General features: G+C 38.1%; 1 protein-coding gene across 1 annotated transcript in view; it reads left to right on the top strand.

Annotated features, from left to right (window-relative positions):
- Positions 1–11379: 11379 nt before the first annotated feature.
- The window catches only part of ARPP21 (cAMP regulated phosphoprotein 21), a 306084-nt gene continuing 302590 nt past the window's right edge, over positions 11380–14873 (top strand). The window contains exon 1 of the mRNA XM_063451958.1: positions 11380–11661. The gene's annotated coding sequence lies outside the window, so the exon portion shown is untranslated. The remainder of the gene's footprint in view (positions 11662–14873) is intronic.

Raw genomic sequence — 14873 nt, 5'->3', positions numbered from 1 at the left:
ACAGAAGCGATTACACCTCCATATCCCATAAAGACATCCCAGCAACGGAATCAGCAATACAAAAAATGCTGAATGGCTTACAGACATCTTTGCAAGCAGACTTTGCCAAGCTAGCTCGGGAAATAAGAGCGGATGTCAAAGCATTGGGTGAAAGGACCGATTGCCTCGAAAACAAAACTGAGGAGCTCATTAAGGCGCATAACAACGTGGCTTCGGCCTACAGTGATCTGGAAACCAAGATAGCCTCTATCATCACCAAACTCGCTGATCACGAAGATCGTGACCGCCGGAACAATGTGCGCATACGCGGCATTCCGGAGGATATAGGCCCCGGCGAGCTGGGAAGGTACGTTACCACACTTTTCCATCTGCTGGCACCTGACCTCCCGGAATCAGCATTACTGTTGGATAGAACCCACAGACTACCAAGACCCAGACACCTCCCGCCATCAACACCGAGGGACACGATAACGAGAATACATTACTATACCTCCAAGGAAACCATAATGTCAGCTTCCAGGAAACGTCCTAAACTGCCTGATTCATACAATAAAATTCAATTGTATACGGATCTCTCAGCAACGACGCTTAACGCACGTAGAAGCTTTCTACCTATAACTACAGCCTTGAGAGCGGCAGAGGTACCCTATAAATGGGGTTTCCCGACTCGCCTTATCATCAGGAGGAACGGCACCGAAAAACATCTTCTTAGCCCAGAGGAGGGACAAAGGGTTTTGGCGGAATGGAACATTCCTGTACTAGACGCAGCGAACCAAGCTACTTCACGAGAGGCGACGACAGCTCCCATGAAAGTAACCCCAGATTGGGAAACGCAAACTACAGATAAGTGACTTTCCCACATAAGACCAGTGGAGCCCATAGTAAATATGCGTATACTCATGACTCACTAAGGAGTAGCGCAGCTGTGGTGAATACTTATCCCACACGGTGTTAGATGTTTGTTTTTCTCCATAGTTTTATAGTTTTATAGTTAATTGTTTATTGTGTCTCTAATATGTCGGCTTTTGACTATTGCCCCACAAGAAAGGAGTGAGACATGGGAACATCCCAATATGTTGTAAGGAAGTGCAACAAACAGGTCGGCCTACATAGTAAAAGGCGGGGAGGGGCTTAGTACCGCATATTAGAAATAGCACATACCGCACTTCCACAATATCTAACAGCAATAGACATACGGTCTAGAGTCACAATACCCACCGAGTGTAACAAGCCCACAACACAATGTACTAAACGACAAACCCTGATTACTCAGTAATGTTGCTGTTCCTAAATCTTAAACCAGAATAAGACCGCCAAAACACACTTAGGAAGAAGCAGCGGTTGCACTAAGATATGGATACTGCCCCTCGCCTCTCACTCCCCGCACCATGGGCCATGAGCCGATAGGAACACACGGGCTTATTGGGTATCTCACGATTAGAGTCAATAAGGTCCACCGGTTCATATCAGACTTTAAAGAACATAACATGTTTTCATTTTAGTTCCGTTGTCCCCCAGCTCACCATCCCCCTGCACGGTTCCTGTATCAAATGGACAATAGACCCCAACAAGACACTAGGTTCGTGTGACAGGCACTTAAAGGCCACCTCAGACTACCTCAACACATAGGTAGCATACAAAGAGAAAATAAAAGAAAAAAGAAAAAAGAAAAAAAAAAAAATCAAAGAACAAAAAACAAAAAAAAAAAATACATTAAAAAAAAAATAAAAAATAAAAAATAAATAAAGAAATAAATAAATAAAAAAAAAAAAAAAAATGAAACTGTTAAATAAATAGATGACAATTTCTATACATCTATAACTCATTAACAATTAAGATACTATTAACAATACCTGGGGATGACCCACGTTCGCCTCAACCCAAGTCAAGGGACTGATGGAAAAACAATACCCTACCTTAGACGACAGGTCTCACCCTAAAGAAAAGGGACTCTCCATCCCCCGAGAGGGCTTCAGTGCCCAACAAACATTAAGACGATTTGGTCTCAAGTTGGAGACCTTCTCTTTGTATATAGTTGGTTATTATTTTTTAGTTCACTCATCCTTCCCTTCCCTCTTCCTCCCATGGCGACGCAACACCACCAAGACATGTTCATGTGCATCTCACCTGCACAGGAGATTGAAATCAAGGGTCAACTATTGGGGATCCAATACTACGTATTACCATTTTATAAAAAATTACCGCCCTGGTTGAAAACAGTAGGGCTAGACCCACTACACCACCTACACAGAGATGATATACCCTCCCAACATACAAATAGCACCAAATCCTTAAGACTCAAATGACGCTGAACATCCTGTCGATCAACGCTAAGGGACTTAATTCGCCCCATAAGCGTTGAATGGCTTTACAAGAAGCGACAAAACATAAGGCTCATATAGCCTTCTATCAGGAAACTCATTTTCAGACCGACAACCACCCAAAATTTTCCTCCAGAGCCTTCCCGTTAGGTTACCATTGCACATACAAAAAAAAGAAAAGAGGAGTCACTACTCTGATAAACAATGCGGTGGCCTTCCAACTAATAAAACAAATAAGTGATAAAAAAGGACGATACCTCCTTATACAGTGCATAATCAACAATGCCCAATATACCTTGGTAAATATATATGGGCCACAAAGTGGTAACCATATATTCCTAGACCATATCCTCACGCTAACTAATGCCCACAAATTTGGAGAAATCATCATTGGTGGCGACACCAATTTTATTTTAGACCCAACCTCAGACACTACTTCTTCATCTAAGATCTTACATGAGACATCAAAACAAAGAATTCGCATGACTACCCGTATGGGAAACATTCTACAAACACATGGGTACACTGACATCTGGAGAGCCCTGCACCCTCTGGATAAAGACTATACGCATCACTCTCTGGTACACAACACATATTCCCGGATTGACCGATTTCTACTCCCATCAAACCGTACAGCGAAAATATCTTGTTCAACTATAGGCAATATCACGTGGTCGGATCATGCTCCGATCACACTATCCCTGACAACTCAACACCCGACCAGCGCGAACCGTACATGGCGATTAAATGACTCCCTTCTAACAGACCACACATTAGTTCAACAAATCAAAACAGAACTAGAAGCGTACTTCTCCCTAAATGACACGGGAAATATTGGCATAGCAACGCTATGGCAAGCCCATAAAGCGGTCCTCCGGGGACAATTTATTAAGCACGCTAGCTATAATAAAAAACAACGCATGGCAGCCTATATAGCTATAAATACTGAGATGATCACACTCACGCACACCAATAAACACGCACCCTCGTACGATACCACACAACGTATTCTTGACCTACAAGCCCAATTAAGAGACATGGAAATGGCTAAAACAACATACTTATTAACTAAAATGAAACACAAATTTTTTAAAGAAGGGAATAGAGCAGGGAAGGTATTGGCGGCGCAACTAAAAGCAAAGGCCGCAGCAACCAAAATAGCCCTTATACATACGAAAGAAGGAGTTAAACTTACTGATCCACAGGAAATAGCAGACGAATTCGGCAAATATTATAGCGATCTTTATAACCTAGCATTGGGCCCAGACTGCCATAAACCAGAGCAAAAAGACATAGATGCATTCTTAACAGACATTCCCCTACCTACTATTACTGCAGAAGAGAGCCGACGGTTGATACAACCATTCACAATACAGGAAATTATCGACATTTTAAAACAACTCCCGAAACACAAATCCCCGGGACCCGATGGGTTTACAAACCTTTACTACTATACCTACAAAGACACACTAGCACCCTACCTAACGACATTGTTCAACCACTGCTTCCAAAAAGGGAACATGCCCACCGAGATGCTACAAGCCCATATCACTACTTTACCGAAACCAGGGAAGCCTCCAACCCATTGCCCCAACTTTCGACCGATCTCCCTATTAAATTGCGATACTAAAATCTATGCTAAACTCTTAGCGAATAGACTAAACCCTATACTAACTCGCATAATCCACAATGACCAAGCGGGATTTATCAAGGGCAGACAGGGCTCCGATAACACCAGAAAGATCCTCAATATATTGGCTCATATAGACATAGAGAGAACAGAAAGCCTCTTATTGGCACTGGATGCTGAAAAAGCATTTGATAGACTTAACTGGGCATACATGACAACGATCCTCGCTAAATATGGGTTCCCGAGGGAAATGATACAAGGAATAATGACACTATATAAAAATCCCACGGCCCGAGTTTATCAGTCAGGGTTTCTCTCAGCACCCTTGAATCTCACCAATGGTACAAGACAAGGATGCCCTCTCTCCCCACTTCTTTTTATACTCGCCTTAGAACCTCTGGCAATAAAAATCAGACAAAATCCATTAATTTCTGGCATACCCATAAGGCAGTCAAATTACAAACTATCAATGTTCGCGGACGATATCCTCCTAACCATCTCCAAACCTGATATATCACTACCATGTCTTATGACCATACTGCAAGAGTATGGGAAAATATCATACTATAAACTAAATGCGGCTAAGACACAGGCGCTACCGCTTCACCTACCCACACAACGAGCAGATAAATTACGCCAGACTTTTCAATTTGACTGGAGACAGAATTATATAACGTACCTGGGAGTGAAACTTGCTCTACATGCCACCAAGACTGTGAACCTGAACTATGACCCACTGTCACACATGTGCACGTCACTCTTTCAAGGCTGGGACCATGTACACCTATCATGGCTAGGCCGTATCCACACTACAAAGATGATAGTACTACCCAAAATTTTATATGTGTTTCGAATGTTACCCCTTCCAATCCCTTCACGTATACTAAAAACACTGCAGACAACTATATCCAAATTTATCTGGCACAAGAAAAAACCTAGACTGCCGATCCACCTACTCCAACAGACACAATCCACAGGAGGCTTAGGACTACCCAAAATTGCTGCCTACTATGAGGCGGCTATTCTCGAGTCTGCAATAAAGCTCCATGCCCCTAAACACACGTTTCAATGGGTAGACATGGAAGATGACAAAGCATATCCTCACCCCATCTTACATATGATGTGGGCACCGAAAATACACAGACCGCAAAAATTAACATTGTACCCCTCATCTATAGTGACCCTCAAATATTGGGATAAACTTCTGGCTACCTTATCAGAAAAGGGGAAGTACTGCATACACGCTCCTCTAGAAACACTCACAAGGATAACTCCGTGGTTGTCATTACAATCATGGACTAAACATGGAATTCAATATATTAGGGACGTCTGCGACACATCAGGGATTAGACCATTTCCGATTTTGCAAGACCAGTTTAACCTTCCTAATTCCTTCACATTCCAATACCTACAACTCAAAAGCGTTATAAATACACACGTATCCCTTCAAACAAGATCCCCAACGCAAAACATCATACCAACGTTAAATGTTATCTCCAGATGCCACACAGCTCCAGTTAAATCCAAATCACTATCACTATGTTATAAAGCGACACTGAACCAAGTTCAGCCCCACTCGTTTAAATATGTGGAACAATGGGAAAAAGAAGGTATCCCTAAACTTGCAGACGAACAATGGATTAAGGCACTAAATACACTGAAAGGCCTGACATCCTGTTCCTCACACATAGAGGCACATAAAAAAATAATGTACAGATGGTACCTTACACCGCACAGGTTACACCAAATTTACCCCTCCACAACACCTAACTGTTGGAGGTGCGAGTTACAGGAGGGCACCATGACCCACATATGGTGGGAATGCACGGTAATAAAACCATTATGGAAACAAGTTCAGCAAATACTGCTCCAATCTCTGAACTATACATCTACCATTACACCAACATTAGCTCTGCTATTGATCTTCCCGGATCAATGGGACAGAAAATACAAGAAAATAGCTTCTCTGGTTATTCTAGCAGCGCGGAACTTACTGGCTCAATGCTGGAAGAGCACAAAATGCCCTACGCGCAAAGAACTTATAAATAGAATACTACAATACTACAAATACGAGATACTTTCCGCAGAATCGCACACACAAAGGAGAGAGATTGAGCGGATATGGACACCGTGGCTCACTGTGATGGATTCTAACTCTAGAACCACTAGTCGAAAACCTAATCCCTCTAGTTGACCACCTACCCCAAGTTAGGCTAGAGGTTAACAACCGCAGTATACTACATGTCCTTGGATGTTATGTGGGGTCTGCTTTCGCTTGGGGTCCAATGATACAAGGTATATACAGTGATGTATTTGGACAATTTATATTTCAATATTAATGCATTTAAAGTTCGCTTCACTTTGTCTTGTATAATCGAAGATGTCATGTATATGTCCTTCTGCGCAAGGAACACCATAAAGGCATGTCGCCTCATATACCCCCCTCCCCCCCCACCCTTCTTCTTTCTTTTTGTATCCCTCCCCATCTTTTGTTTGATACCCACTTTGGGTTTCTATTTCTCTGAAAATAAAAATCTTAAATTTGAAAAAAAAAAAAGTGCAGTAATATTCTACTAAATGTGTCAAATACCAATCCTATATATAAAGATACTATTTTCTCTCCTAGTAAATATTTACTGCATTTTAAACACCTTTTAATGTGTTGTATTGCAGTGGAGCTTTGTGATACACTCATGCACGCCACAGATTGCTGTGAGTTGTATTGCTGTGGAGCTCTGTGATTCACTGATATGCTGCACATTTACTGTAAAATTGTTTGCTGCGGTGCTCTGTGATACACTCCCATACCACATATTACTGTGAGTTGTATTGCTGTAGAGCTATGAAATACATTGATATTCTGCACATTATTGTGAGTTGTATTGCTGTGGTGTTCTGTGATACACTTACACACTGCACATTCCTGTGCATTGTATTGCTGAAGTGATCTGTGATACACTTTTTATATCTCAAGTTCCATTTTATTAAAATCCCAATATTTTTGTAAAAGTAACCAGAGGATTTTATCATACGTTATGTAAAAATTTCAAATATAATATTCAAATGATTCGGTATTTGTGTTTCAAAAGCTTGAAATGGCATTTTTTGTGCTTTTATATTTTTGTGAATTTCTGTGAAGATGCCAAATAAATTATAATAAATAAAAAATGCAAATAATTACCACCATTTATTTAAAATGTAAAAAAAAATTACATTTAGTATCTACTGAATGCTGCCAGTAACGTATAATATATGTACACTGTCACAACTAAAAAATATTTTTTGTTTCCACAAAAATTTTAATGGTACCTTTTTTCCACTTGTTTTTTTTTTTTTTTTTGAAAATTGTATTTCTTATAAAAATTAAATGATAGCTTTATAGTTGTGCATGGGCCCCCTCTGTCTCCTGGCAACCACTATTTTTAGACTCCTTCCGCCACTGGATCGTTTAACATATTTTTTTCCAACAGTGGAAACTACTTTACATACAGTCAGAGGTTCAAGGTAGACTTTCTCACCCACCCCGTACAATATGCCCCCCTGACACCACAATGGATGTCAGAGGCAGACAAAATAACCTTAAATTCAGAGTTACGCGAACTCATGGAGAAAGGGTTGATAGAACGGTCTCCATTCCCCTGTACCTTTCTCAGTAACATATTCCTTGTACACAAGAAGACAGGAGACCACAATTATCAACCTAAACAAAACCTGAATCAACATATCCGATATCGTCATTTCAAGACATAAGGCATCCATCTTCTCAGGGACCTCCTTTGCGTGGGAGACTGGTTCTTAAGATTCATTCTCATGGACGCATACCTCACAGTCCCAATTACTCAAAGCCATTGTGCTTTCCTTAAAGGGACACTATAGTCACCAAATCAACTTTAGCTAAAGGAAGCAGTTTTGGTGTATAGATAATGCCCCTGCAGTCTCACTGGTCAATTATCTGCCATTTAGGAGTTAAATCACTTTATTTATACAGCCCTAGGCACACCTCTCTGCATGTGACTTGCACATCCTTCCTAAACACTACCTGTAAAGAGAGATCTAATGTGTATCCATCCTTTATTACACATTCTGTTTAATTTAGAATTTCGTATCTCCTGCTCTATTAATTGCTTACTAGATCTTGCAGAAGCCTCCTATGTGTGATTAAAGTTCAATGTAGTGAGCAGGAGATAACAAACATCTAAAGTAAGTTAACATCTTATTGAAGATTAACCCATTTTGTTTTCATGCAGGCTGTGTCAGTCTAAAGTGTTTTAATTCCTAAAGGGAACATAATTTAATAGTGAGACTGCAGGGGCATGCTCTATACACCAAAACTGCTTCATTAAGCTAAAGTTGTTTTGTGACTATAATGTCCCTTTAAATTGCTGCATTTATGGCAAGTGAGGGAGCATATGCTTTTTCACCATTCTCCATGATCCAAAGGACCCTTCACCAGGTCAGACCTCAGAGTAAAAGTAATAATAACTCTATAATGGAGAGCCAGGACTTGGTTCCCCCGCTCTGTTGGACTATCTACTTCTACTACCTTGATCCCTCGATATCCTCGGGAATCCAGTGAGCAACTGTCAACCACTCACCCTGTAGGGCCATCTCCACCTCATAGCTTGGACTGTTTCAGGGGACATTGTCAGGGCATGTTGTGGGACTTTTGCGCACAGCTTAAACACTTGTTGCGGCTGCACCTTCTGCTTTCTGTGCAGCAGTTCCCTGACTGATTTTGTTTATCTTCCCCAGATTGGTCCAGGGAATCCACGTTTCAAACTTTTTATTTCAAATCTACGTCACATGCTACTTTTTCTATAGAAGAGCGTTAAAAAATCAAATATGAAGCCTTCTGTCTTGCCACAAAATAATCTACATTTTCTTAAAGACAGGAGGCAAATATTTTCCCACCCTTGGATTACTTTTCCAACCCTTCAAGGTAAGTCTCTAGAAGTACTTCCCTTTGTAGAGTATGTTGCAAGTTATTTTTTTTTGATTATATCATATGTTATTATCTTGCTTAGTGACTTTATAGTGCACGCACTTACATTTTGAATACATTACTTTAATATTAGTTGTGGGTATTTGATTTCTCTTGTCCAAGAGACAATACTTTCACAATGTTCTCTCTCTTTTCTCCTAGTGTGAAGATCTCTCGTTGTCCTTGCAAACAGTTTTCCAATGTCTTTTGACCACTCGTTTACCTGGTTGACTCCATTAAGATCTACCTTTAATCTACTGTTCCTCCTTCGCTGCATTCTATCTTTTACAATGTTGATTCTACTGCTGTTCGGCTACATCAAAAAAGAGGATTTGGAAGGAGTCTAATGGCAATAAATATTACTGTTGTGTGCTCTGAGTGGTTGATCTTTTGCTCTCAGTGTTAGCTGTTTCTTTGCTGCTGGGAGTTTCAGAAAACAAAGTTAAACAAATATTCGCCTCCTGTCTTTAATAAAATTTAGATTATTCGGTCACTTTAAGTTAGAATCCTTAATTCTCACTAGTTTGTGAGTAATGGAAGCGGGACTGTGTTAATTGTGTCAGCCACAAATCAACTGCATTCTGTAATATTAAAGGGACACCCTGTGTTCTAGAACCAGTTCATCTTATTGAAGTGGTAAGTCTTTATGCCTGGATTGCCATCTCTCCATTCAATGTTCAACCATTTTGGATTAAAACAGTATGAGGGTCCCTGGGTCCTTGCAACCAGGCAAGGAGGATTGTAGCTAAGGAGGAGTTACACATACTGTTACCATAGTAAATCATTGCTTTGATAGGCTGAGAGTGCTCAACTGACACTTAAGCCTATCACTGGTGCCCACCAGTTCTCTGGCTAATGTGGAAGCATTTGCCCCAGCAACACAGAGGGGATGAACTGCAGGTTTTCTTTAAAAAAAAATTACACTGAGGCAATGAGCCAGGTGACTCAAGGCATTATAACCACGTGAAGCTAATTAAGAGTCTATAATACCTAGATTATCCCTCCAACTCCCTCTGAAAGGATCTATACAAAATAAATGCCAATGTATGCATAGAAGTGATTGATTATAGCAATTGCTGTATTATGTATTGAAAGGGAAGTTATATTTTGTGCTATAACAGAATGGTTTGGTAGACACTTGCCTATTTGCTTACTGTGTTATTGGAGTAGAAGTTGTAACCAATTCAAAATCTTTAATAGCATGTTTACTTATCCATGTTTTAACCCTGTAAGGGCTCAACTTCAGGAATAAAAGTGAATCATGACAGAATATATATGTCATGTGTCCTTAAGGGGTTAAACAAATACGTAAGGTAAAAATCTAAATTAAATGTAGAAATCCAAACCTCTTTATCCTGCAAATGAATGCCTTAATCAATTTCAATTATAAACACTGACCTTTGCACCTGGGAGTCTGTATAGAGAACCCATACAGAGAAAATGAGAAATTAAACAATGTTTCCATTTATAATTTTTGCCCTGGCTTTGCCTTGTCTGAACTGGATTATGATGTAATTTGCAAAATCTGTAATACAACTTTAAAATAAAATGGAGAATTTCATTTAAAAAAACAAAAAAAAAAAATTAAGACAGGTTACAGGTAATTTTCAATGTTTTATTAATTTATGTAGATTCCAGAGAACTTACTGTTACCATTTAAATAGTGCTTGGAATGTAATCCAACGAATGCATCATTGAATTTGCAGTCTTTCAGAATACTGCCAAGTAGAGAGTATTTATTTTTTATTAATATCAATATAATGATCATTATGGTGATTATGTGGTCATTTTGATTTCTAATATCCTGCAAAAGATCCTTTTCATAGGTAAAATGTAGTTATGTAGCTTCAAAAAAGAATGCTACAGCACTCAAAATGGCAAATAGCTAGTAGATAGGGCGTATTTTGAGCAGGCAGGCGAGGGGAGCTGCTGGAGTGGAGTGAGAAAGCTTGTGTTTTGCATGTTATTTTTACCATGACCAATTAGTGAATAGTGGGATGCTCATCTGCCTCTAGGCTGCCTCTACGTCACGGTCTTACTCACAAGTGAGGGCTCAGGATAGAGTGAAGGAGGGGACAAAAGGAGGCCAGCCAGCAAGACATCCCGGCACAAGCACTACAAGCTCAGTCATTCAGACATACAAGCTCTCATTACACGACTCACTCGGGCACTGACTCGCTGAGCAGGGAGCTGGAGGGTGGATCTTAGGGAGAAATACTGAGAAACAGGTTGTTAGTAAATAGGCACATTTACACAAGCACTACATAAGCCATTCACCAAGGGAAGGGACAGGTAGATAGATCATTTGAAGCATGCAGTGGGTCTGAGGTAAAGTTAAAACACATATATACAATTAAAAGAGTTTATGTCTGTGGTGCAAAATAACGCAACATAATATCAATAAGAGGCACTGGAAACAAGGGTTCAGAGTTAGCAGCAAGCATTTACATCATAACAAAGTCACATCCTAGAAAGGAAGCAACGATTACAGTAAAGTCCACGCTCAGTGTTACTGCCTGTTGTCTCCCACTAGTTACTAACCGGCAACTTTCTCAGCTGTCAGCCTCTCCCCAGCTTTACTGTGTGAACGCTAGACACAAACAAGGTAGAATAGCATGGATGGAAATCATCATGTCTTTCAATAAGACAGACATTTAACACAGACACTGCAACATCACACCCGTCTCTGCAGCACTACTGGGAAGCTGACTGATCCAGTTACAGACAAGGTAAAAAATAGCTCTTACCCCTTCTTCCCATTATTAACACGCACCGATTACTTTCCTTCCTCCCTTAAATGTTATTGTTTCTCTTTATTTATTTCACCCCCACAAGATGTCTGTGTTTTATTGTGATTACTCGTTACCATCCTCAGTACTCAATTGAATGATCCATTATTGTTCCTGAGGTTATCATTCACCCAGATCATTCTATGTGCCCATTCTGTAAAAGTTATTTTGACTGGCCTGTGGTCAGGGTCCTAGAATGCGGCTGCTTATTTGTAAATAGACTATGTGTATGCATGTTTTCCGATTATTGCCGGGTGACAAAGCGTGTTAAAAATACTATACCTCTTGTCATTTCTGTACTGCAGTAAAATGCTGTTCAGGAATTTGTGAGTTTATTTTTATTTCACAATGACTAGACACATTAAACATGCTGTAAATCTGTACACACAGAAATAAATGTTCCTATATTTGTGCAAAATATGTGTGTGAGGCAACAATCAAAGCACACTGGATTTACAGATAATAGCTTATTGTATTTTTCTAATATCACATTGCTTTTGCCATTATATTGTCACATCAAAGTTCAGATAATTAAGGAAGCTTGTGCAAGTTTATGCTAGTGTGACGTTCGCATCGTTTGCACACGCTACTTTTAATTGCAAAATATGAAATGGGTAAATGCACAGAAGGAAAGCATATCTTTGTTCATTTACCTTTTGCTACCCACTTCATTTTCTTCTTGGGTAGCCTCAAAATGATGGGATGCAGATATTCTGTATCATTTGATTTTGCATCCATTAAACTGAATTGTTAAAGCAGTGTATTTCATAATAATAGCTAGTGTATTTTGACCCCTGGCTCTGTGTAAAATGTCAATGCACTTAATACAATTATGTTTCAAATAAGCTAAACTGATTAGCAATGCTAAAAAGTAGTTCTAATGAGTACTTATTTATTTATTTAAGGGTCTCAAAATATTAATATTAAATGCTTGAAAAACTGTTTTATACTATCGTTTTTTACAGTGACCTGCAAAAATTCAGTACTATATATTTGTATAGTAAAATACAATATGTAATTAAAAGAGAGAATATTGCAGAATATATACTACGCCAAAGGAACAGAAAAGCAACTATACAAATAAAGGGGTCTGTTCGCTAACAACCAAGTGTGGTGATTTGGGAACAAACTTGCAAAATTTAATTTGACCAAGTTCAAAATATTATCAGCTCTTTTGTTTGTATGTGTATATAAATACACACGTGTATATATACATACCAGTATTTAGGGTTCTAGGTATGTAAGTACTCCTATTTTGTATAGGGTACTTTAGTAAGGTTAGGCATTTCATTGCACTTTATTATTCCTACAAGATTGAATGCACTTGACTATTACCTATGTCAAATTATCATTTAAATGTTCCAATTATGAAGTTCTGGCATTTCACTGATGTGAAACATATTGTTTGAATGAGATGCTATCAAGATGCTAATCATTTCTGGGATATGTGTTTATTGCTTAACACTAATTAAAGATAAGACCGAATATATTCCAAAGATAAGTCACAAGGCCTTCCAACAATTCATTTTTATTTCACTTGTGTTTTCTGTTCACAAAAATATTTTATCACTTGGATTCAACACCTCATGGGATTTGTGAAATTATTTCTGTCATCTCACTTTTTGACATCTTAATGGTTACCTAAATAACTGGAATCAGCATTTTAAGGTCACTCTTCAGTTGCAACCCACAAATGATTTGTTCTACATTAGAGCTGTTATTTGAAAAATATGTATATATTTTATATATTATATATACACAGAAGCATAAAAACACCTGCATTGCTGTTTAGAATAAAAAAAAAAACTTACATAACATTTAAAATATGCACAGTTTAGATGTTTTCTTTATATTTCTTACAATATGTACATTGTTGTATTTGGCATGGGTATATAATTATTCTTTATTACACATATGCGTGGTTTATACAATTTTTCTTTTATATTAAAATATGAAAACTGTATAAAACATATCAAATAATCATTATTACACGATAAATCAATGAAATAAAAAAATGTTTTCAGTTGGATTTTATTTTTGGACAGTGCCAAAAATATATATTTATTTATGTGAACAACAGGCTATTTGTACATGTATGCGTAGTTTGCTACCAGAGAGCAAAAGGGTTATTCTCTTCACTTCATTAGTACTATTAAAAATACGGAGTATAATTGTGTCTGTAGAATAGCTGTATTTATTATTAATGTATATAACATTCTAACCTAAGATATTAATTTTCAAGTATTTATCATAAATGGTGTGCCTTCCTTTACTTCTTTCCTAAATTATTGTCCTAAAAATTATGCTCTATATCCTAATAGTCATTTTTTTTAATTTTTTTAATTTTTTTTTTTTACAACAAAAACATTGACTCTGCATTGAGTACTCTACCGGCTGAAAGCTAGATTCCATTTTCTCTCTCTGGGGTTTATTCTGCGAAAAAGAGTTGTAGTGGATTGTTTAACAAATTTAGGCCAAAATAGCTGAGTTGGAAGAAAATCTGTTGAACTCCAGATTAACTAATTTGATTTTTTTTATACCATGCTATTTTTTGCCATGTAGCACGGCAACTTACCACGACCTGTTTTGTGAATGAGCCTACATATATGTATGTGTATTGGGGCTATTTTTCTGAACAGACTACCACAGAGCATACATTTGTGAAATCAATGCAAACCTCATTGTAAAAATAGAATGTACAGTTGGGTATATTGTGAAATGTAAATTCTTACTTTGATTGCAAGATACTATCATATCAGTTCTGCTTAGTTTTCAAGCAGAATATATTTTCTATCAATTAAGTATCAAATTATTTAACATCAGACAACTGACAAGGAAAACATCACACTAATTTTCTTTAAATATTTGCTTTATTTACTGCTAAAAGAATAAACTACAACATCATAAAATGCCAATAAAAGCTATCTGACTATTTAGCATTCAATATTTTAATAAAATACAACTGAGTAATGTATAAGATGTAGCAGTTAGAAGAGTACATGTCAAAGAACTTGTAAATGTAATTGTCTGGGGCTTAGTTTTAATGCGGATAGGACATGGGATCTCAGATGCTATGTTCTATTAACCAAAGAAACCATGAAAAAACCTTTCTATATTTTAGGAGGGCATATACAGTTTTGTAAGTTTGTAGC

The sequence above is a fragment of the Pelobates fuscus genome, chromosome 4 (genome assembly GCF_036172605.1).
Source record: "Pelobates fuscus isolate aPelFus1 chromosome 4, aPelFus1.pri, whole genome shotgun sequence".
In the NCBI taxonomy this organism is placed as follows: Eukaryota; Metazoa; Chordata; class Amphibia; order Anura; family Pelobatidae; genus Pelobates; species Pelobates fuscus.
The sequence above is the reverse complement of the archived record's forward strand: the minus strand, read 5'-3'. Positions and strand labels throughout refer to the sequence as shown.